The following is a 24,845-nucleotide window of genomic DNA, read 5'->3' on the forward strand; positions in this document are numbered from 1 at the left end:
GAAAATCCCAATTTTTTGCAATTTTTCAAAAAAAAAAGTAGTTACCATGGTTTTTACAGGTTCTTAAAACAAACAAAAAACAGACCTGTCCAAAAATGAACTCTGCATGACAATTGCAAATTTTGTTTAGATTAAAAATATATATACTTTTATATAGGTGTTATTTAAGGTTAAAAAGTTGTGTATACATAATTATAGCCTGCACATTATTTTGCCGAAATTTTCAAATCTACTGTACACTGCTACCTCGAGCTCCCCCTAATGCCGCCGCAGCGCCCTCTAAGTCAAGGGTATGCAACCCCTGCGCACCCCGATTCCGTTAACCAGCATAACCGGCGTATTCCATCATGGCGGACATTTCTTCAGAGCTTTAGGCCGTTTTCGATTATACGGTTTGAGTCGTTTGACTGGTTGGACCTAGTTGTTCGTTTATTAATTAAAGACGGACCTGGGAATTTTACCTTGTCTTCAGACGAGCCTAAGCAAAGCCCTCACATGCCTGTATCAAAAACTGCAGGTCCGTCAGGATTTATACTTGAAATAATGACTTTAACCATTAGTCGAACCGGTTGTCCGGAATAAACGAAAACGGCCCTAGTAACATTTTGATTTTTGCATCAAACATAATCAAAGACTGAATTTAAGTTGATCTAATAGATAGCATGGTATTTTAATTTAATTAATAATATGTTATGGTAGACATTTATTACGCTAAACTTACCGTTAGCACGAGTACGAAAAATACTTCGATGTACGTTTACAACTTTCATATCAGACAAATTAAAAGCGATTAAATAGTCGACGCATGTGCGTGGTTGTCTCTGTTTCATAATAAATGAGTGATTGTTTTTCAGATAGTAATAGTAGAGTAAATAATATAATGTGTACTTGGAAAAAAGCGATATTGCCAATAAAAAATAGCTTTCAAATATTCGTATTTTTCAATTCCGGGCCAAGAACTTTAAAAAATTCAAAAATCATCACAGGTTAATATCAATAGGATATCGTGACTGGATAATGTCATGTTGTTTCGCCTTTTGGAAAATGAACAACCCTTCCATTCTCATTTTTTCTTCATCGTGCATGCTACTCTGTATAATATACACGTGTATGCTGTTTTATTCTTCAAAAGAACAAATATAAGAAATTGCATCATACTACATTAATCTCTTGTGTTGAAGTTTTTTTATGAAATAGAAAACATATATGGTGGCCTATTTCGGCCATGTTGCATTGTCGCTCCTCACAAAATCGCTCCGCGCGTTCCTGTTGTAATGCACATTTGATGTAATGTATGGTGCATTGTAATTTATATTGTAGAATTACATACCTATTATATGAAATAATTTTCTAGCATTACAGCTTGGAAGTTTATTAGTCATCACAAGACAATACGCGAAGCAATAGTGAGATAATGCGCGGAGTGACACTGCAACGTTACAAAAATACACTGTCGGTGCGACAAATCTAATTTTCTCGCTAAATCGCACAGTCAGGGCATTTATGTCGCTCCAAGCACTGTCAGGTCGACTGAATTACCATATATGGAACAGACAAAATTCCTGTGAGAGTTATTCCCCTTGTAGCCATGCACGTGATTTGTACGGATATTGATCGATGGAAAGTGTGATTTTTGAATGGTATCCGTTTACTACGCTTAGCAACGCGTAGTATTTTCAGGGGGGAACTGTCTTTAATTTCCCCTGCGAACCACAATTTTGCTGGTTTTATTTTTAAATGAAATCCATCGTGTGGATTAATAAAATATTAACATTTTCACCGCACGCCGATTTCGGGAAATTCGGCGTTTGTTAACTATAATGATTTAAATCTACTGTTTTATATTACAGCTAATGCAAACCAAACTATCAGTACGTTATCAGACCTTCCATAATAAAGTGAACAGTCGGGCAAGGATGGCTAAAGTCGGTAAAAATGGTGTGAATGTATCCAGTATAATTTCTTATGAAATAGAAAAATAAATCTGTCTGCGTACGAAGAAATTAATTTAAAGTATAGGAATCCTAAAACGTCCTCCCGGCTGACTATATCCGTGGTTACATTTACACGCAGCCTCGCTTTCAATGGTTTCAACTTTCCTTTACTTTAATGGTCAGAACTGGGAAACGCAAGCAGAACTTGACCGTCGTATTAATATGTGAGAACTTTTGGAAGGCCAATGAACGCATTTAGACTGGTTTTCTTTGCCCGAGTATTCACTTTAACTATAAACAAACTCCATAAACAAATGTTGAATTGATATACAAAATACATTACAAAATTTATTTGTCACAAATTATTTTAGATTTGCTGTTAGTTTACTTTTATAGTATTTTGTTTCATTTTTACGATACATTCACCGCATATCTTTTTCAAGAAATATGACGGTTTGGAAAAGGTATTTGAATTAAGAGTTTGTGATGATCAGAAACATATTAGAAAGGCATAAGATATTAAATTGTAAAAAAAATTGTTCATTAAATATACATTAAAATTTAGCTACGACACTTTACGGATCCGGTCGAATGTTACATGTAGTTGTAGCAGGGTCTACTTCAGGGTTCTGTGTATATAGGTTATATAAGCCTGTACGCAGAAAAGTTCCAATGAGCAGAAGGTATTACTCGTTAAAATGCCCTCGACATAGATGAAGAGGTCTACGAAGAGGGCTCGACTACCGGGAACATCAGTGCGACGTGTAGGGCTTGTGCATAAGACGAAAGTAATAGAACACGTCGATCTAAGGTGCGCTCTAGATCAGTATATTTATCTTTTGACGACATATATTGATATTACACATAAACATATCAATTACTGTAATTCTTCGTGTATTCAGAACGTCGCATGGTAGAATGTGGTTTTATAGAAAGATATTGAATAACTTTCTCGTGCGATATAAAACATGTGACGTGAAACTTAAAAAATGCAAAAAAAGAAAACTTTAAATTTTAAATGATTTGAGAGATTTTGTAATGTATTATATGTATATTACAAAATATTTGGGCATTTCAATATAATGCATATTAAAGATGCTCCACCGCAGACAGAACATAAATTATATTCATCATTTGAACAATAATTGGTGTTTAATCGTGTATATATATGTCTAATTAACACAAACAAATAGTATGAAATAATTTAGTTGGCCTTTGGTGGGTGCGCAATCAGTACTTCATTCCATATAGGATATAGTGCCACCGAATTTTTTCGGGATGCAATTAATTATTTTTTATATTTTTAACTTGAAGTAAAATGAGAAGCTCAAACTTTTCGATGGTGGTAACTTTTGTAACTGAAGAAAAATACTAAATCGTCTGCTCCTGTTTTTCGTAGTGAAAAAAATGCCGTTTGTCAGCGGTGGAGCATCTTTAAGTACATGTAGTAGTCGAACAGATACGTGAAGTATAATAGATTAATGATCTTTATTCACAGTTAAAATTGAATAATTAAACACGTATTAATTATTTTGTTAGCTGTATTATAGATATATGTTTATTTTAAAATCACTTTTGCATTTCCCGAAATCGGCGTGGGGTGAAAATGTTTATAATTTATTAATACACACGATGAATTTCATTTACAAATTATATCATCAAAATTGTTGTTCGCAGCGGAAATTAAAGACAGTGCCCCCTGAAAATACTACGCGTTGCTATGCGTAGTAAACGAATTCCATTCATAAATCACATTTCTCATTGACCAATTTGCATACAAATCAAGTGCATGACTACAAGGGGAATAACTCGCACAGGAATTTTGTCTCTTCTATATTGCATTGGGCCACACGCCAATCATTATTTGTTTTTACTAAAATTCAACAGATCGCTGAAGCACCGATTAGTAAAGCATCTGTTATCTTAATAAATTGGGTTTAAGTTGATACCTTGGTGTGGCTTGCTGTAACTTTATGTAAACTATTTTATTAATTTATTACTTACTACATGTCACTAATAGATTTTTTCCCGATGTCTTGACATAGGAATTAACAATGCCCGTACAATTATATTCACTTTTGAGCATTCTTTCTGAATTATGTAACTGTACATATAATTCTATTTTCTTATGTTACACTCTGAATTACATGTGTTTGACTATTTTGTTATTGATAAACAATCCAAGAGAAGTCGTTGAAATTTTATGTACTTGGAATAAAACATTTAATTTTTATATACATTATGTTTACAAATTTTATTTTAATCAGACTAATAGAATGTAAATGTACAGGCATTTGGTTCTATAAAATGCCGTGACACCGTACGTATTACACTATATAGAGAAAAATATCTATAGAGCAAAACCTGGGCTATATATATATCTAAGTCTATACATCACTGCACATTTCGATGTATTCGCTTCATAAATCAGGGGCGTAGGAAGCGGGGGGGGCATGGGGGGCAACTGCCCCCCCGTTCCCCAGGACGGGGGGGGCAAACATGTCTTTTTTGCCCCCCCCCCCCCCCCCCCCCATTTTCGCCGACTGAAATTTTCTAAAAAAGCTTATTTGAAAGAAAAAAGGGTCCTCCTGCACATTTTTCGTACTTCATTCTAGAAAATTTTCCGCTGCGCGGCGCATTTCCTAAAAGGTTCATGCACATAATGTCAAACCTTAAATTGTAAAAATTCAATACACACAAACTAGACTAAAAATGTCCATCAAGGGATTCTATGTACTATTTAAAAAAAATGTCTCTTAAAAGATCAATTTGTTTATATGTCTTAGCGAGACAATTAATTCATTTTTTTCTGTTACACAACAATGTACCGATGGTGTGAAGCCGGTATATTCAGATCGAGTAGGGTTCCATAATGTTATGACGACACAATTATCATTTCTAAATGCAGGTAGCTTTAAATCGAAAAATTACCATGTTAAGAACGCTTTATAATCATTAAACTTTATCGTAAAACTCATCTCAGCCATTCTAAATCGTAATTTTTTTCCAGGGGGAGACCCCCCGGACCCCCTTAACACCGAATTCTCGCGCCTTTGGGCGCTTGCAAATTCATCAAAATGCATCGAAAAACTCATCTAAGCCATTCTAAATTGTAATTTTTTCCCGGGGGAGACCCCCGGACCCCCCAAACACCAAATTTCTCGTGCTTTCGGGCGATCGCAAAATCATCAAAATACATAAAACTCATCCCGGGGGTCACCCTCAGACCCCTAATAAAACACCAAAATCTTGCGCCTTCGACGCTCACACGCTAATTTGGCCAATTTGCGTATTCGTTAATTTCCTTTTAGCGACCCCACTGTCTATAAATGTGTACAAGGATTAAATTTAGTGATATATGAAAAATGTACATAAAGCATATATTATATGGTTTGGGAGTTGAATTAATTTCCTCCTGTAGGTGTGGCGGGGGGGGGGGGGGGGGGTTACAAAATATTGAGGACCTTTGCCCCCCATGACGTTTCATCTTCCTACGCCACTGTAAATGAATATCTACATATACCTGTGTGCATCAAAAGAGGTTTCAATTCCTGTCCGTTAATGAATACAATAAGAAAATCATAATGTTTGGAGAATTTATGTCTGAACGGAATGAGTTTTGTTTAAAGAGAGTTTCGTCAACAAATATCGAGCAGGGGTATTCGGGGAAAGGGAGGTAATTCGACATCTTGGTCTTTGACAAATACACTTGCAAAATAGCTGTTTAGTGTATCGGTTGTTTCCTTGCTGTTGGTTGTTAGTTCGCCATTTTTTTACTTCTCCTCTAGTTGATTTAACTCTGGGTTTGGATTTGACATGAGACCAAAATAGTGTTGGATTTGTTTTGATCTTCCCGGCTGGTCTTTTTCATAGTTCATAGTTTCATTGTTTTGTAGCAATGTTGACTGAAGAGATCCGTCTCAAATTTCACTATGTAGATTCCCCTAGGGTCCTAAGAGTGTCATACTGATTTTGAGACTGATAGAAAAAAATAATATGGCCACCAGGCAGCCATCTTGGATTTTGGCAGTTGATGATTGTTACGCTATTTATCAGAAATTCCTGACGGGTTGTCGCAAATTTCACATGCAGGTTCCCCTAGGGCCCTATGAGTGTCATGCTGATTTTGGGACAGATCGGTAAACAAGATGGCCGCTAGGCAGCCATCTTGAATTTTGATAGTTGATGTTTGTTACCGCTATTTCTCAGAAAGTATTGATGGGATCATTCTCAAATTTCATATGCAATTCCTCTAGAACCCTAGTTGTGCATATTGCATTTTAGTACCGATAGAAAAATACTAAATCGCCTGCTCCTGCTTTTGATAGTAAAAAATGCCATTTGTCAGCGGTGGAGCATCTTTAAAGTTATACTTGAATAATTGTTACTTTGAACTTCATTTATTTGGGGTTTTATACCAACTGCGGGGCGCGGGGAAAATGCCACACTTTGCGGCTCATTGTTTTTTTTTATATATATTTTATTCTATCACAAGGACATACATTTATTTATTCCATGTATAATTATATACACTTACTTTCAAAATCATGAAATGGAATCTGTGACATGCCCTTGTTACAGTGACATATATATACCGGAATATATAGAGAATACACAGTTAGTTATCTTACAATACTATGTTTTGGTGCGATACTTAGGAAAGCTGGCATGATGTGGTTCATTAAATGACAATAACTTTACTAAATTTTCAAAGTCTGTGAACATAGAGTTAATTTGGTATTTAGACAAGAAAGTTGTTCTTTCAGTAGAATTTAATGTAAACCCGATGATGGCAAAATATGCATTACCGGTTCTGGCGAGGTATCTTTTTTGTCCTACCAGCGTTAATTTCTAGGTTATGATTGCTGGTCCTAAGTTTTGCCAGTAATTTTCGAAATTTAAAATTTTGCAAAAGAAAGATAACATTCCCCTTTCTAGTTTTGTTTAAGTTTACTGTATAGAAATAGTTTATTACTACAATCTAAAAGCTGCATTTTGCTTGAGAAGATAATGTCAAATCTACACTGTATAGATTTTCAAATGACCGTTTTAATCCGAGTTGTTCCTTCCTACTGAAATTTCAACTTTTAATGTCAAATGTGATGTTATTTTCATTGATAATACTTGATATGTAGGAAAACCACGAATATGATCCACTTTCATGAATTTTTTTACTGACCTTCAAAGCTTCTTCTACAAAATTATCAATGTCATCTTGTGATATTCTAGCCAAATAACACAATGCTTGAGTATTAATGAAACAGTCTAGTGTATATTGTCCTAATTCAGCCCTGGAAGCAACATTTACTGCATACTTTCCAACCCCAAGGGCCATTTTGCAAATTTTTTGTTCAAGTGCTGTTTTATCTATTTTTGAAAAATCGTCAAATTATTCACACGCACTCTTTTATTTGCATTTGCAATTTTACTGTAAAAGTCAGCATACCATATTTCAGAATTGTATGTTAAGATAGGTGTATTATTAGGGACCTATGAACAAGCTTGAATTTAATGTCGCCTAGTGTTGACTATTTAGAAAAAAATCTCATTGGTTACATTTTAGCATTTGAAAAGCTACTTTCTATTTCTATTTTTTAAGTATCTGCTTAAAGATCATATCCACGGCCAGTATTTTTTAACTAATTTAAAAGTGTGTACAAAAATCGATACCATGCCAAATATGTGAAGCAAACTCAAAACATTTATCCTGTCACAAATTTGAAATGTTTTCTACAAAATCACATTGTTGTCAAACTAATTTAGCAAATATATTAAAAATGGATATAACATAAAGAATGAATCCTTTTTTATTACCAAAAAAATAATTTAAAAAATCAAAAATACGCTCAAAAGTTGGATACATGGGTCCCCTTGACACATACATGTAACCAAAATATTGTTAGAAATTATCTTTTTAGACCCTTTCTTCCTTTTTTTACAAAGGCAAAATAGATAAAAATTTCACATAAAGGAGAAATATACTCGGACCTTTAAGACTGCAAAATTTGAAAAAAAGACTCCTATTATATAAATTCTTTGCATGAAGATCAATTTTGACGTGAAATTTTATTTTTATTTTTCATAAGAAATTGTACTGGATATATCAACACTATTTTTACCGACTTTTGTTTTCCTTTACCAGACAATTCACTTTAAAATTGACGTGGCAAATTTTGTCTCGAATTCAAAATAAATGTTGATTTTCGTAATGCGAGTCCTCAAATAATGTTTGCCGCCGTCATCATAATTAGCGTGTTGGTTTACTCTCACTGCACAGATGGCAAAACAGGGAGATGAACTGTTAACATGGATTACACACGGCATTCATTTATAAGGATCAAGATTACACTGAATACTTAAAAACAAATGTCTTTAACTTCTAAATTAATTTTGGTCAAAGAGGTTACCCCAACAGTATAGACAAGATACATAAATGTATGTTCTGCTTCGTACCTTTTCCGAACATAAATTATTTCATTTCTAAATATTTTAATTAAAATAAGAACACAAGACTGACATTCTTTTGAACGCTGTATTAGGCTGCTGGATTGGTATTAGTGGATGAGTATAATGTACATATCTGAGTCCCAAGGGCTTTTGTGAAACCAAGCGAGCCACCCAACCTGAAAAATCCTGCAGTGCAGGTTAGCAGGAGGTGCACCAGTACTCAATGCTTAAGATTTCAAATACTGGATTTAAGATGACCGCGAAAACAAAAATATGACCGAATAAGATCATCTTTATTAAATAGTCTTTACACAAGAAACATCCAGTGGACATTTAGAAACATCTGTAGATGCTGTATTAACACTGTAACCTCCAAAATAGGACATCTCCGTAATGTTTGGTCCAATGTATGCTGGTCCTCTAGGATCCTACACCAAGTTTAAAACATTGCAACTTATATACACAGAAATCATTCCAAATTCTACAACAGAAAAAACATCATTAGTTCCTGCACAAATATAGACAATGCTGTCAAATCACTTTGATATTGTAAGTCTCTGATACCTGGTAATTGCCAATAAAATTGTTTGAAATTGAACATGAACACATGCAACTTACTATAAAACAAACATTCTGACGATTAAATTATAATGACTGTATATATAGAACTAGATATCACACCTTACATCTGGAATTTATAGAAATCCAGAAATTTGCGATTTGTCCGAATGTCAATCAAAAAGCCATATTTCCCACAGACTTCAGACCACTGACATTCTAATATTACCATGATCTGATAATTAGGTACATTGTATTGAAATATTTTAAAGCTTTTAAGGATGCTCTGGTGAAAAATTGTTTTTTTTCTGATGACTTAACTGTTTTTCTAATATAGATTTCTGGAAAAGGGAGTTCATATCAAAGTTGACAATGGAATAAAAGGAATATGATAGTGTGCTTGATTTTGAGCTTTTACATTGCATGAATCGGATACTTATTTGATGTGAATTAGTGCAGTGGCATTTAATTATATAAGTTCATTCTATAATTAAATATTATTATGAAAGACTAAGCATGTTAATTTTTTGCAGAACTTATACAATCCGAAAACAGGAAAAGAATTTAGAATTTGAAAATTGCCCCTTTACCTGCCAAATTTTGAAGATAAAAATGTTTTTTTTTTTACAATTTTCACAGATTCAGCACTTCACAGCAAAAAGTGCAGGTCAAAAGATAACAAGTTGCTGTTTCTAAAACAATCATGAAAATAGAGGGTCAGTGTGCTGAATTTTTTCATACGGATACAAAAGTTGTTATTTTTTTCAGCTATTTTTGTTAAAAATTTAAATTATTTTTAGCTTCATTAAAATGAAAACCCAATAGTTTTGAAACAAAATAATAAGCTTTATAGATTGTGGGACAGTACTTCGACAAAACATTTTCTAATTTAGAACGTTTAAATTTGTATAATAATATTGTGGAGACAGTGCCAATTGAACAAAATAGTTCAATTATCAAGAGATCCGGTGAATATGTACCACTGAAATTCCTATTTCAGATACTGTTCTAGTACTGTATGGAACCTGCCTCAAAATGATCACTCATTGCAAATTAAATTACCATGATACAGTCTCGCTCTAAAGAATATTGAAAACAAATAAAATTGATTCCTTAAGATAGCAGGGTCATGATAAGGTAGACAATTTATGGTTTGTTTCGTGTAGACGCTTGATTATTTACAGATGCCTCAATGCAAGCATGTAATTATGCTGAACATGGTGCATCTTTTGAAATTATTCATAAATCAAATGTACTTAATATTTTGAAAATAACAGTTATAACCTCCATAATCTAAGTTTGTGATTTTTTGTTCACTACATATTGATTAAACGCTGTTATAAATTTAGGATTGAAAATATTGACATCTAGGTGATATCTAAAAGGAAGATAACTACTTAATTGAAAATCGTAATCAATGACATAATGTTATAATTCTTGCTACATTTTGGTTTTCTATCAAAATTTCCATCATGTTGATAATTCAATGATTATTGTATTACCATGATTTTCTTGGAAAAATTTATTTTAGCATAAGAAAAGCTATATTCTGGTCTACAAGACAGATGGTCATAATAGCTCAAACCAGTATTTGTAAAAGAAAAAAAATTGAAATTAACACTTATTTCCAATAAAATATTTTCAATTTACTTTTTTCGTTTTCAATTAACTTACTTTATTTAATCAAAATTACAAATTAATCACTAAACAATAATATATACAATTTTGAAATCTATGGTTATATTATCAACTACAGAATATAGGAAAGAAGTCCTTTGTAGTGAGAATGTGAATTAGTAGTTTTAATGATAGGGTCAGTTCGTACGCGCCTCCCATGTCGGTCCAGTCAAGTCGTTTGTGTCCTGTCAGTTGGGAGGTTTTTCGTCAATGTCTTGTAGAGTTAGTATAAGGATTAAAGAACTTCACTTTTCTATATTCTTAAAATAAATACTATAAAACAAAATTTGGAAAACAAGTTACAATTGCTCAAAAAACAAGACATCATATCAGATAGTTTTTTTACTGCAATGGCTATCTTCAAACTTTGCATAAGATAGATTATGCAGGACATTTGGAAGATTATTCATTATAAAAATGATTTTCAAAAATATACTGGTTAATGTAAGAGCTAAAAATGATCCTACTGGCTCTTATAGACTAAAACATCACATTAAAGATGCTCCACCGCTAATAACTGGTATTTTTTTCACTATCAAAAACAGGAGCAGACGATTTAGTATTTTTCTTCAGTCACAAAAGTTACTTACTTTACACCATTACCGCCATTGAAAAGTTTGAGCTTCTAATTTTACTTCAAGTTAAAAATATTGAAAAAGAATTAATTGCATCCCGAAAAAAATCCGTGGCACTATATTCTATATGAAATGAAGTACTGATTGCGCATGCACCATAGGCGAAATAAATTATTTCATATTCTTTTTAGTGTTAATTAGGCATATATATACACGATTAAACACAAATTATTGTTCGAATGATGAATATCACTTATGCTCTGTCGGCGGTGGAGCATCTTTAACAAACATGTCTTTATTGTTATTATCTAAAATTCTTCATTATTTGGAAAATACTACTACATGAAATTGTATAATTGGAAAATAAAAGCAGAGAAAAGAATTTAGAATTTCATCTTCTGCAATATTAATATGATTGTGTTATCAAACTAAACATTACTTTTAAATTATGGAAGTTTCTGTTTTGATGAAAAAGTAGGTTTTCTTCTTTTGAATGAATAAATGTGCTACAATGCTTCTTCCCGAGTCTCCCTTGACACAAGCCCTCTTTTGACCCCTGGCACTATAGTCTATAAAGTGGTAAAGAGAGTGGGAGGACTGGTTTGACGTTGTCAGTATAATGTAAAAGGTTGGGTGTGCTTGTTTGGTATCTTTAGTGAGATGCTCCAGTGAGATAGCACTATAAAAAGTTACTAAATGGCACAACGCTTAATATACTGCGGCCTCCCAAAATTTTGTCTGTGTAATAAATATCTACGACATGTTCTCTGTCTACAATAACTAATCTATTAAATTGTGATTGTATATATTATTAACAAAGTTATATATTCACCATTTACTTGAATATTCATTTGTCAATAACTCTATAATCTGACTGAATGTAACATAAAACAGATGTACTTACTACTACATGTTTATTAACAAATTGTTTTGCAAAATATTTTTCTCATAATTTTAAAATAGCATATTATGACTTTATTTACACAAACATTATTATAATGTGATATTGTAATCTTCAGTAATCTTCAGAGGAAATAAAGACTATTATTATTACCTGAATGGAGCTCTGTTCATCACTAATGGTCACTATCAAGGAACGTCTGCCATTGGTTGTCACTATCCTGGTGGTTGTCTCTAATTCCTGGTGGTTGTCACTATCCTGGTGGTTGTCTCTAATTCCTGGTGGTTGTCACTATCCTGCTTATTAGCCATCTTGAACTGAAAAACATATTGTATGATAAATAAAGCAAATAAATAAAAAAAAAATTATTTGGAAAATCATTATCATTACAATATAATAACAAGAGGCCAAATAATGCTCAAAAATGTGTTTTCCCCATATAAACTATGGTAAACTTAACTCCCTCCCCAAATTTTTGAAGTTTAGCCTATTTGACCCCACCCCTAAGGCCCCAGGGGGTCCGTCATGGAAATTTGTTAAAATTATTCAATGACCATCTTATACTGATAATTCTGACAAAATTTGACGAAGTTTCAATTAATTACATTACAAATTATATATTATAAATTACAAATAACCAAATAATGCTCAAAATGTATTTTCCCTATATAAACTATAATAAACTTAACCCCCTCCCCAAGGGAAAATGAGAGACCCCAGGGTCATATAATTCACAATTTTTATAAAGAGTATCTATGAAAAGTATTTGGTTCTACCACATCTGTGAGTGAAGAATAAGACTTTTAGTCAATTTTACCCCTTTTGGCCCCTCCCACAGCCCCCTGAGGGTGTGGACCATCTAATTCACAATTTTGATTGGCCTTATGCCCTAGAAGGTTTGAGCGAAAATTCATTGAAATTGAAGTACAGAGGATTCCGCTTATATGCATAGGTCATTTTCCAGAAGATAATATACAAATAACCGGAGTATTCGAATAGGCGGAGATGACATTTTGCACCTCCGTTTGACCTCACACATATGTATGTGAATAGGCAAATAGATATCGTTTCGTTACTTGATAAATACGTAAATTATTTACACTTAAAACGAACCACAAGTAATTATTTTCGAAGTTGTAAATCGATTTTAATTGTTTAATAACAAAAAATATTCCAATATTAGATTCTTGTATACGTTAGATCGACACGTGAATATTTGAGAAACAGCTAAACGATCGATAATGCAATTAGATTGTACTAAACAGGATTGGATTTGTGTCTACAATTCTAGACCTAAATAATAAAAAATAAAAAAATGTAGTGTGGAAGAAGTCGAAAATGTAAATTGTTTAAGGACATATTAGACGTACAACAGACAACATAAAAAAGGCGATTAGAATAGGTCACCTGAGACTTTGTATCAGGTGACATAAAAAAAAGCTCGCCTCTGGACGCTTGTTAATTTAATTCAGGTTCCATTTATACAATTATAATTCAAAATCATTATAGAAATCATTATAGAAGTGTAAAATATTTGCATCAAAACCTTAGCGTTGCTATTTTGGCTCATTGGGCCTCTTTAAATTTTCAAAATCCATTATTTTGCTCCTTTAAATGATTGTCCATAGCCATCATAATGATTATAATTCAAAATCAATAAAACCAGTCAATCCATTGTTATTATGTAGTTAACTTTGTCAAAGAATTTTTTTTTCAAATACTTCAAAGAAACCTATCCTTCCTCTTATAAATATTCTATATATTTTGATAATGGATATTTTTCTTATAAAAAAACATTTTCGATTCTACCACATCTCTTCCTGTTGTCCTGGATTAAGATGTCACTGGGTGGGATTGGGAATGGTGGTAGGGGTGTTGGAAATGCAAATGAAAAATATTTAAGATTATTTAACAGAATACATTTTAATATTAAGTCAAGATAACCTATATTGATCATGTTTTCCCAATAGAACTTTACAATTAAAATATAACAAATGGTCCCTATCAAGGTATGCTTGCCATCTGTTGTTGCTATCCTGATGATTCAATCTCCTACCATTTTTTTTTTTTTTTTTATATTCAACTGAAGACAAAATGCTCATTTGTTGTCAGACTTTCATACATATATTCCAAAGGTGCATAAGCACGGGGACTTTTTGGCCTAATATCTCATGGTGTGTATGTATTTTAGTCTGTCAATAAATGAGCATGATTCTTATCCCTATCCAAAAACTACAATCACTAGGAATATGAAATCCAAATAACTAAACTTGTTCTGAAACATTTTCTATAAAAAATAAAATTGGAGTTATCCCCCTTTAATTAGTAATTATTAATATTATTATCACTATACTGTAATTAATTCAATTTATTTGTATATATAAATATATGTATTAATTAATTGCAGAATGAATTCATGTTTATACTTTAAAATAAGATCTGGAGAGGACTTAAATAGGCGCAACCTGATGTCTGATCCTATTGATGTACATAATATCAATAAAATATTGTTGAAATTGAAAAAATTGAAATTGAAATCCTGATGATGTCACTGACTCAATATGCTGATGATTGTCAATATCCAGATGTTGTCACTATTCTTAAAGTTGTCACTTACCTTTTGAGATATTTACCATTTTGGATTGCCAGCAATAGTCACCAAACTAAAACTTAGTCAAGATCCTCACAAGGCACCAAAAGAGGCTATATGCTGGAGCTGCCATTGAGGAGAAATAGTGAAAATATTCAGTATGGTGGAAAACATATATGCTGATTTAAACCAGCCAATACATTGTTTTATGTTAAAGTTTCTATCAAAATTCACAGTTACTATTAAATTCCTTGTCTTCTTTTTGAGAATGGTTAATGGACAAAAGGAAGGATGAACATGGACCACAGATTAAAAGAATAAAGCTTGTAATTATAGCAACATTCTACATAATAAGAAATAGAATCTTGTTTTATATGACCACATTACAAGTGATGATTAAAGCAGAGACTGAAGAAAGTAACAGATTTTACTAGAAAGGATATGTTCACCAGATGTTATTGTAATTAGCAGAAAATGATGATTCAGTTTTTACCTCAGAAGTAAAATACACTAGACAGATATGTCCTACCTGTAATCATGAAGTTTTTCTGTTTACCAAATTCTTCTTAACTCAAATACCAGCCTCAAACATCAAGCCGCAGACAAACTGAAAAAAAGATAAACAGTGAATTGACATTGAAATTGATTTTTAGCAGTTATCATATATTAATAACTGAAATGGTATTGATGAGTGTTTGTCTCATATTGAGTATGTATTTGATAATCTGTTTGATCAGAAAGAAACTGAGGATATTGATATTAATCAAGGGGAGACAATTCCAGACAGAAACAGATTTAACCATGAAGAAATATTTAGTGTTGCATGAAGGGAACCTCCAGAGTCCTTTTGTATAAAATAACCAAAGGTGTTTGCGTCTTAAGAAAAACATAGATAAAGTCTAAAGAAGAATGCATCATGTGACCATAACATCAAAACACAATATTTGTCACACCTACCTTTCACACCTATCATAGAAGATATATAGGACGATGACAACTTTAACACAGACCTATCAAAGAAGATATATAGGACGATGACAACCTTAACACACACCTACCTATCACATCTATCATAGAAGATATATAGGACGATGACATATAGAGATGACAACTTAACACACACCTACCTATCACACCTATCAAAGAAGATATATAGGACGATGACAACTTAAAACACACTACCTACCTATCACACCTATCAAAGAAGATATATAGGACGATGACAACCTTAACACACACCTACCTATCACACCTATCATAGAAGATATATAGGACGATGACAACCTTAACACACACCTACCTATCACACCTATCACCTATCACACCTATCAAAGAAGATATATAGGACGATGACAACTTTAACACACACCTACCTATCACACCTATCAAAGAAGATATATAGGACGATGACAACCTTAACACACACCTACCTATCACACCTATCAAAGAAGATATATAGGACGATGACAACTTTAACACACACCTACCTATCACACCTATCAAAGAAGATACATAGGACGATGACAACCTTAACACTGGTTCTGAAGCTGCTAATGATTTGGTGGCCTGGTTTGCATTGTGGGTCTGGCTAACTATATGTTGAGTATTAAAACTTAATTATAATTCTTGTGGCAGTGATGACTGACCTCTCAAATGTTGCAGTCAATGACCTTTTGCGTGAAATTGTCCTTAAACCATCTGTACTTGACCATCATGAGCCACACGATGCACTTGCTTGGTCATCCTATGTCCATTTGTAACCACTTTGGTCCAAAGCTCCTCTCCACAATCTAAAAAAGGTGTCGGTTTCCCACATCCTGTTCTCTTGAAAATAATTTCTGCTCTAAATTTTGCCAAAATACCTCCATGAAATGTTTTCTTGTAGTTAAGATCCACACTGATCCAAAATCTGGTTGTCATCCTAAAGAGACTGCAGAACCAAATGATTTCCTACAGTCAACCATGTTAACGCGTACGTTTGCCACTTCCCAGGTTCCATGAAGTTTTCAAGTCTGGTCACCCATCACTGATTTTTAAGAAGGTCATCTCACATACCTGTGAATAATTTTTTTAAGATGTATCATCTTGCTAAACTTTTAGGTAGGGGGTGCCATCTTGTGTAGTATTCCCACCAAAAATTGACCAAAATTTTCATAAACTTCATACCTTGAATACCTCCCCATGTCAGAAACAAATTTTTAAATTTCTTTACATAATTCACACTGTACAACTACATGTATTGCCCAACATACACAATAAACATATGAAACTGATAGACCTTGAATATACAATCAGCAGGCTCTGAAACAGGTTTTACCTGAAACAGGTTTTACAGAGCCTGTCTGCTACATTAAACTAATTAAAGATGAAACAGTAAGTACACATGCACTCAGAAAAATTAAGTGCACAGGTACTCAGGAAAGGAACTGCTGATAGAGATTATGGTTGATGGTCAGCTTGGACAGAAACACATGTCCTATGTTAAAGTCTTGAAATTATAGCAACAAATTCCATATAAAATGAAATAGAATCATATCTTAAATGACCACATTACAAGTGATGATTAGAAAGAAAGCAGAGACTGAAGAAGTAACAGATTTTATTCCCCAAATCTTACTGTAATAAGCAGAAAATGATAAATCAGTTTATTTACATGTCAGAAGAAAAGTACACCACATGGAAATGGATATATCCTACCTGTAATTATGGACTTGATCTGTTAACCAAATTCTTCAGGACTTGATATCACACTATGAAAAGAGAAAATAGTGAATTGACAATATAATGGATTTACTGCAATTATCATATATAAATTATTGAAATGGTATTGATTAGTTTTTTTTGTTTAATATTGAGTATATAATTGATAATCTTTTTGACCAGAAACAGGGAATATTGATATTAATCAAGGGGGAGACAATCCTAGACAATTCAACATGGAGCGTTAAGTACTCTCTTCATGGAATTTGCCTCTGTTCACTCGGCATTTATATTGGCTTTGAATGCCAACTGAAACTTAAAGATCTTCAATACTTTTATTCAGATATTCATTATAATGATTCCAACATCAATGACTTCTGTCACATTATTTCTTACTGAATAATGTATTTGATAATTGGGCCAAACCTTTTTGTCAAACATGTTCATTTTAACAAAACTCATTTTTCCTTCATTTTCACCTGTATATTGACATTCCTTCGTTAATGTCATTTTCACATTTCCTAACCCATTTCTCCTCATTAGCAAGATCTGACCTACCTGTTCGTTATTTTTCCTTCCCTCGAGTCTTCATGTGTTCTCCATTGTTACAGACTACATGCTCGTCTTCTTTGCGATCCGATAACCATCTTCTTGTTCAGTAGATACTCATCTTATTGAGTAAATGTTGTGTTGCAATTTTCGTATCTGAATTTTCCGCTTCATTTGGCACTGGAAGCCAACTTTCAAGCCTTGACTTGTGGACTTTGGTCATAGGTGCCCCGATGGTAATCCAGGCGGACTTTTTGTGATGGCAGTTCCATTTTCTGATTGAAGGACAAAGGTTCTACAGCAATCACACAGTCAAATCAATGCAGTTGTCCCCAACAGCACAGCACTACCCTTTAAAGTGTCTACGTTAACTATAAGTCGGAAAGGTTACCGATAATTACGGGGACAAATTACTCATTTTCTGTCTTTCCGTCTAGAAAAGTAATCCCGCCCTATATCAGAACACTCTAGTTTTTTTCGTTTATCCTTTTCGAGCGAGCGCCGCTGTTAGAGACAAAAACGATGAAATTGATTGCGATTGTCATAGAACCATTCTTCAATCAAATCCTGATGGTTGTCGCTATCCTGATGGATCAACAGGTCCAGATGCTGGAGCTGTTATTTGGGTCAAAATAGTGATATCATTAGTATGGTTGTAAACATAGGATATAATAAATAAGATCAGACAATGCATTGTCTATTTTCATACTTAATGTTCTATTAAGAATAGGATTTGTTTAATTTTTTTTTTCTCAAATACTTCACTTAACCTATTTTTCCTCTATTCCAGACCTATATGCCAACTTAAATATTTGATGTATTTTGAAAATGAATAATTTTTTCTTGTCAAGGGAATTTGATTTCACCACTTCTCTTCCAGTCGTCATAGTGTGGAGTGATATGGATTTGTAATAGTGTGGAGTGGAATGGATTTGGTTGGGAGTGAAGGGGGGAGGGGGCACATAGAGACTGCAATAACACTGCAGTTTAATTTTACAATTCAAATATAACTTTTCATTTGAGTTTTAATAGTAAATGTACCTGAATGGAGCTCTGTTCATCACTAATGGTCACAAGGAACATCTGCCATCTTTTATCAATAATGACTATCCTGGTGGTTGTCTCTATATCCTGATGGTTGTCACTATCTTGGTGGTTGTCTCTATCCTGGTGGTTGCCACTATCTTGCTGTATGCCACTATCCTGATAGTTGTCTTTATCCTGCTGGTGGCCACTATCCTGCTTTTTACGATGAAAAACATATTGTATGATAAATAAAGCAAATAAATAAAAAGATCCATTCTTTGGAAAATCTTTATCATTACACTATAATAACAAGAGGCTATAATGGGCCTAACGGTCACCTGAGTTTGTTTAGAATGTTTGGAAGTCTAAAGAAGACTGCATCATGTGACCATAACATCAAAACACAATATTTGTTACACCTACCTATAACACCTATCATAGAAGATATATAGGACGATGACAACTTTAACACAGACCTATCAAAGAAGATATATAGGACGATGACAACTATAACACACACCTACCTATCACATCTATCATAGAAGATATATAGGACGATGACAACTTAAACACTGGCTCTGAAGCTCAGCTAATGATTTGTGGCCTGGTTTGCATTGGCCTGGTTTGCATTGTGGGTCTGGCTAACTATATGTTGAGTATTAAAACTTAATTATAATTCTTGTGGCAGTGATGACTGACCTCTCAAATGTTGCAGTCAATGACCTTTTGCGTGAAATTGTCCTTAAACCATCTGTACTTGACCATCATGAGCCACACGATGCACTTGCTTGGTCATCCTATGTCCATTTGTAACCACTTTGGTCCAAAGCTCCTCTCCACAATCTAAAAAAGGTGTCGGTTTCCCACATCCTGTTCTCTTGAAAATAATTTCTGCTCTAAATTTTGCCAAAATACCTCCATGAAATGTTTTCTTGTAGTTAAGATCCACACTGATCCAATATCTGGTTGTCATCCTAAAGAGACTGCAGAACCAAATGATTTCCTACAGTCAACCATGTTAACGTTTGCCACTTCCCAGGTTCCATGAAGTTTTCAAGTCTGGTCACCCATCACTGATTTTTAAGAAGGTCATCTCACATACCTGTGAAAAATCTTTTTAAGATGTATCATCTTGCTAAACTTTTAGGTAGGGGGTGCCATCTTGTGTAGTATTCCCCATCAAAAATTGATAAAAATTTTCATAAACTTCATACCTTGAATACCTCTCCATGTCAGAAACAAATTTTTAAATTTCTTTACATAATTCACACTGTACATCTACATGGATTGCCCAACATACACAATAAATATATAAAACTGATAGACCTTGAATATACAATCAGCAGGCTCTGAAACAGGTTTAACCTGAAACAGGTTTTACAGAGTCTGTCTGTTACAATAAAATAATTGAAGAGGAAACAGTAAGTACACATGCACTCAGAAAAATTAAGTGCACAGGTACTCAGGAAAGGAACTGCTGATAGCGATTATGGTCAATGTTCAGTTTGGAGAGAAACACATGTGTGTTAAAATCTTGTAATTATAGTAACATATTCTATATATTTAGAAATAGAATCATATCTTAAATGACCACATTACAAGTGATGATTAGAAAGAAAGCAGAGACTGAAGAAGTAACAGATTTTGTTCACCAAATCTTACTGTAATTAACAGAAATGATAATTCAGTTTATTTACCTGTCAGAAGAAAAATACACCACATGGAAATGGATATATCCTACCTGTAATTATGGACTTGATCTGTTAACCAGATTCTTCAGGACTCGATATCAAACTATGAAAAAAGAAAATTGTGAATTGACAATGTAATGGATTTACTGCAATTATCATATATCAATTATTGAAATGGTATTGATAAGTTTTTTGTTTAATATTGAGTGTATATTTGATAATCTCTTTGACCAGAAACAGGGAATATTGATATTAAACAAGGGGGAGACAATCCTAGACAATTCAACATGAAACATTAAGTACACTCTTCATGGAATTTGTCTCTGTCCAGTCGGCATTCATATTGGCTTCGAATGACAACTGAAACTTAAAGATCTTCAATACTTTTATTCAGATATTCATTATAATGATTCCAACATCAATGACTTCTGTCACATTATTTCTTACTGAATAATGTATTTGATAATAGGACCAAACCTTTTGTGTCAAACATGTTCATTTCAACAAGTTTCATTTTCCCTCCATTTTCACCTGTGCTTTGTTCATTGACATTCCTTCGTTAATGTAATTTTCACATTTCCTAACCCATTCCTCCTCATTAGCAAAATCTGACCTACCTGTTCGTTATTTTTCCTTCCCTCGAGTCTTCATGTGTTCTCCATTGTTACAGACTACAGGCTTGTCTTTTTTGCGATCCGATAACCATCTTCTTGTTCAGTAGATACTTATTGAGTAAATGTTGTGTTGCAATTTTTGAATCTGAATTTTCCGCTTCATTTGGCACTGGAAGCCGACTTTCAAGCCTTGACTTGTGGATTTTGGTCACAGGTGCCCCAATGGTAGTCCAGGCGGTCTTTTTGTGATGACAGTTCCATTTTCTGATTGAAGGACAAAGGTTCTACAGCAATTGCACAGTCAAATCAATGCAGTTGTCCCCAACAGCACAGCACTACCCTTTAAAGTGTCTACGTTAACTATAAGTCGGAAAGGTTACCGATAATTACGGGGACAAATTACCTATTTTCTGTCTTTCCGTCTAGAAAAGTAATCCCGCCCTATATCAGAACACTCTAGTTTTTTTCGTTTATCCTTTTCGAGCGAGCGCCGCTGTTAGAGACAAAAACAATGAAATTGATTGCGATTGTCATAGAACCATTCTTCAATCAAATCCTGATGGTTGTCACTATCCTGATGGATCAAAAGGTCCAGATGCTGGAGCTGTTATTTGGGTCAAAATAGTGATATCATTAGTATGGTTGTAAACATAGGATATAATAAATATTCTGCTATTCATAGCCGCTATGAAAATAAGAAAAATACATTCAATCCCTATATAACAACTGCCTGTCTATAAACACCGGTTTTTAGACTCCTTGTGCGTTTTTACTACATAAAGACACTGTGCATAATGACCACCTGTCTAATGTGCCTAACGATTGGTCATTTTAGCCCCGTCAAGGGGCCCCAAATTGGTTGTATTATCACGTTCAGCATCCATACACATTAGGAAAATCATAAACATTTATGATGACTTAAGCTTTAAACAAGAGACAAAATAGAAACTTGCTCAAAAACTTTAATATGGAAATATGACAAATTAACAGACTCAAAAAAAAAACTAAAGGGCCCCAAATTGGTTGTAATGACCACCTGTTTATATTTACATTCCGAGTGTTTCGTCACTATATGAATCAAGCAACTGATGAAAACAAACATTTGCCTATGAAAACACTATGAATACACTATGAATACAACAATTCTCATTCATCGATCAGCTGATTTCAAACAATGCGCCAGTTTCATATCAATACAAGAGATCCCAGAGGGATCTTGGCGGCCACCCAAGAATAATTTACATCTGACAATGGAAAGATGGATCTTTTCTCTGCTTTTCAAACTTTTTCTACAAACTTCATATAAAATTTGAGAAAGATCATTTCATTACTTACTGAGATATATCGCAGTAACAAATTTCAATTATCAAAGTCCAAGATGGCTACCGGTTGGCCATCTTGTTCATCAATTGGTATCAAAATGCAATATGCACAACTAAGGTCCTAGGGGAACCTAAATATGAAATTTGAGACAGATCGTTTCAGTACTTTCTGAGAAATAGCAGTAACAAACTTCAATAATCAAAATCCAAGATGGCGGCCTGTCGGCCATCTTGTTAACAGTTCGTTCCCAAAATGCTATATGCACAACTAGGGCCCTAGGGGAATAATTGTTAATGGACAAAAGGACTGACAAACGCTTGACCACAGATGAAAAGCGAATTGAACAGCGACTATCTGATGATGGTTTGCAAAACATGCACATTTGCAATAGAACTGAAATTAATTTTACAATTTTGGTAATGGTAGTTTTATAGGGAATATACCTTAATGAAGCTCTGCTTATTACTAAAGGTCGCTATCATGGAACGTCTGCTATCGGGTGTCACTGCCACTATCTTCTTGGTATCGCTATCCTGAAAATATGAAAATATTTTAAACAATTATTACAAATTCATTTTTTTATTTACATTTTATTTACATTTTTTTTTTTTTTTTTTTTTTTGTTTTTTTTTTTTTTTTTTTGGTTTTTTTTTTTTTTTTTTTTTTTTTTTTTTTTTTTTTTTTTTTTTTTTTTTTTTTTTTTTTTTTTTTTTTTTTTTTTTTTTTTTTTTTTTTTGGTTTTTTTTTCTTTTTTTCATAAAATTTTTTAATACCCCAGAACATTTGAAGACTGCCAAGGTTGGGGCCTTGGGGTCAGCCTTTTAAATATAAACATATGTCCCCTCGCAGGGGGGCTTTCATTCATCACACGTTGACATTAGAGACTTTCTTCTCTCTTTCTGTCTTTCTTTCTCTTTCTTTCTTCTTTCTTCCTCTATCTTTCTTCTTTCTTTCTTCCTCTTTCTTCTTTCTCTCTTTCTTTCTCCTTTCTTTCTCTTTCTTTCTTTCTTTCTTTCTTTCTTTCTTTCTTTCTTCTCTCTTCTTTCTTTCTCTTTTTTTCTATAAACAGATGTCCCCTCACAGGGGGGCTTTCATTCATCACACATTGACATTAGAGACTTTCTTTCTGTCTTTCTTTCTCCTTTCTTTCTTCTTTCTCTCTTTCTTGCTTCCTCTTTCTCTTTCTTTCATTCTCTTTCTTCTTTCTTTCTTCTTTCTCTCTTTCTTTCTTCTCTCTTTCTTTCTCTTTCTTTCTATAAACAGATGTCCCCTCGCAGGGGGGCTTTCATTCATCACACATTGACATTAGAGACTTTCTTTCTGTCTTTCTTCTTTCTTTCTTCTTTCTCTCTTTCTTACTTCCTCTTTCTCTCTTTCTTTCTTTCTCTTTCTTTCTTCTCTTTCTTTCTATAAACAGATGTCCCCTCGCAGGGGGGCTTTCATTCAACACACATTGACATTAGAGACTTTCTTTCTTTCTCTTTCTTCTTTCTTTCTTCTTTCTCTCTTTCTTGCTTCCTCTTTTTCCCTTTCTTTCTTTCTCTCTTTCTTTCTTTCTCTTTCTTTCTATAAACAGATGTCCCCTCGCAGGGGGGCTTTCATTCATCACACATTGACATTAGAGACTTTCTTTCTCTTTCTTCTTTCTTTTTCTTTCTTTCTTTCTTCTTTCTCTCTTTCTTCTTTCTTTCTCTCTTTCTTTCTTTCTCTTTCTTTCTATAAACAGATGTCCCCTCGCAGGGGGGCTTTCATTCAACACACATTGACATTAGAGACTTTCTTTCTGTCTTTCTTTCTTCTTTCTCTCTTTCTTGCTTCCTCTTTCTCTCTTTCTTTCTTTCTCTTTCTTTCTATAAACAGATGTCCCCTCGCAGGGGGGCTTTCATTCAACACACATTGACATTAGACTTTCTTTCTTTCTCTTTCTTTCTTCTTTCTTTCCTCATTTTCTCTTTCTTTCTTCCTCTTTCTATCTTTCTTTCTTACTTTCTGTTTTCTTTCTTGTTTCTTTCTTCTTTCTTTCTCTTTCTTTCTTTCTTTCTATCTTTCTTACTTTCTTTTCATTTTCTTTCTTTCTTGTTTCTTTCTTTCACTTTCTCTCTTTCTTACTTACTTTCTTTCTTTCATCATGTATTTAAATACATGCTGCACTTTTCTACTTCCTTTCACTCCTTTTTTACATACAATTTAATTCTACAATTTCCTGTCTCTTCCTGTCGTCCTGGATTTAGATGGCACGTGGTGGAATTGGGAGGCGGGG

At 33.6% G+C, this 24,845-nt stretch overlaps 1 long non-coding RNA gene across 9 annotated transcripts in view; it reads right to left on the reverse strand.

Annotated features, from left to right (window-relative positions):
• Positions 1-8,452: 8,452 nt before the first annotated feature.
• Positions 8,453-24,845, reverse strand: part of LOC138326972 (uncharacterized) — a 79,702-nt gene continuing 63,309 nt past the window's right edge. For 2 of the 9 annotated variants that reach the window (XR_011208999.1, XR_011208996.1), the window contains exons 7-17: positions 21,266-21,866; positions 20,699-20,751; positions 19,657-20,059; positions 18,973-19,170; positions 17,941-18,546; positions 17,380-17,432; positions 16,329-16,737; positions 15,212-15,289; positions 14,710-14,808; positions 12,246-12,409; positions 8,453-8,862 (exon numbers count right to left, since the gene is read on the reverse strand). This is a non-coding gene — a long non-coding RNA (uncharacterized lncRNA). Of the gene's footprint in view, positions 8,863-12,245; positions 12,410-14,709; positions 14,809-15,211; positions 15,290-16,328; positions 16,738-17,379; positions 17,433-17,940; positions 18,547-18,972; positions 19,174-19,656; positions 20,060-20,698; positions 20,752-21,265; positions 21,867-24,845 lie in introns of all 9 variants that reach the window. The other 7 variants (XR_011209004.1, XR_011209001.1, XR_011209002.1 and 4 more) reach the window with 7 other exon arrangements.

The sequence above is a fragment of the Argopecten irradians genome, chromosome 7, assembly GCF_041381155.1.
Source record: "Argopecten irradians isolate NY chromosome 7, Ai_NY, whole genome shotgun sequence".
NCBI lineage: Eukaryota > Metazoa > Mollusca > Bivalvia > Pectinida > Pectinidae > Argopecten > Argopecten irradians.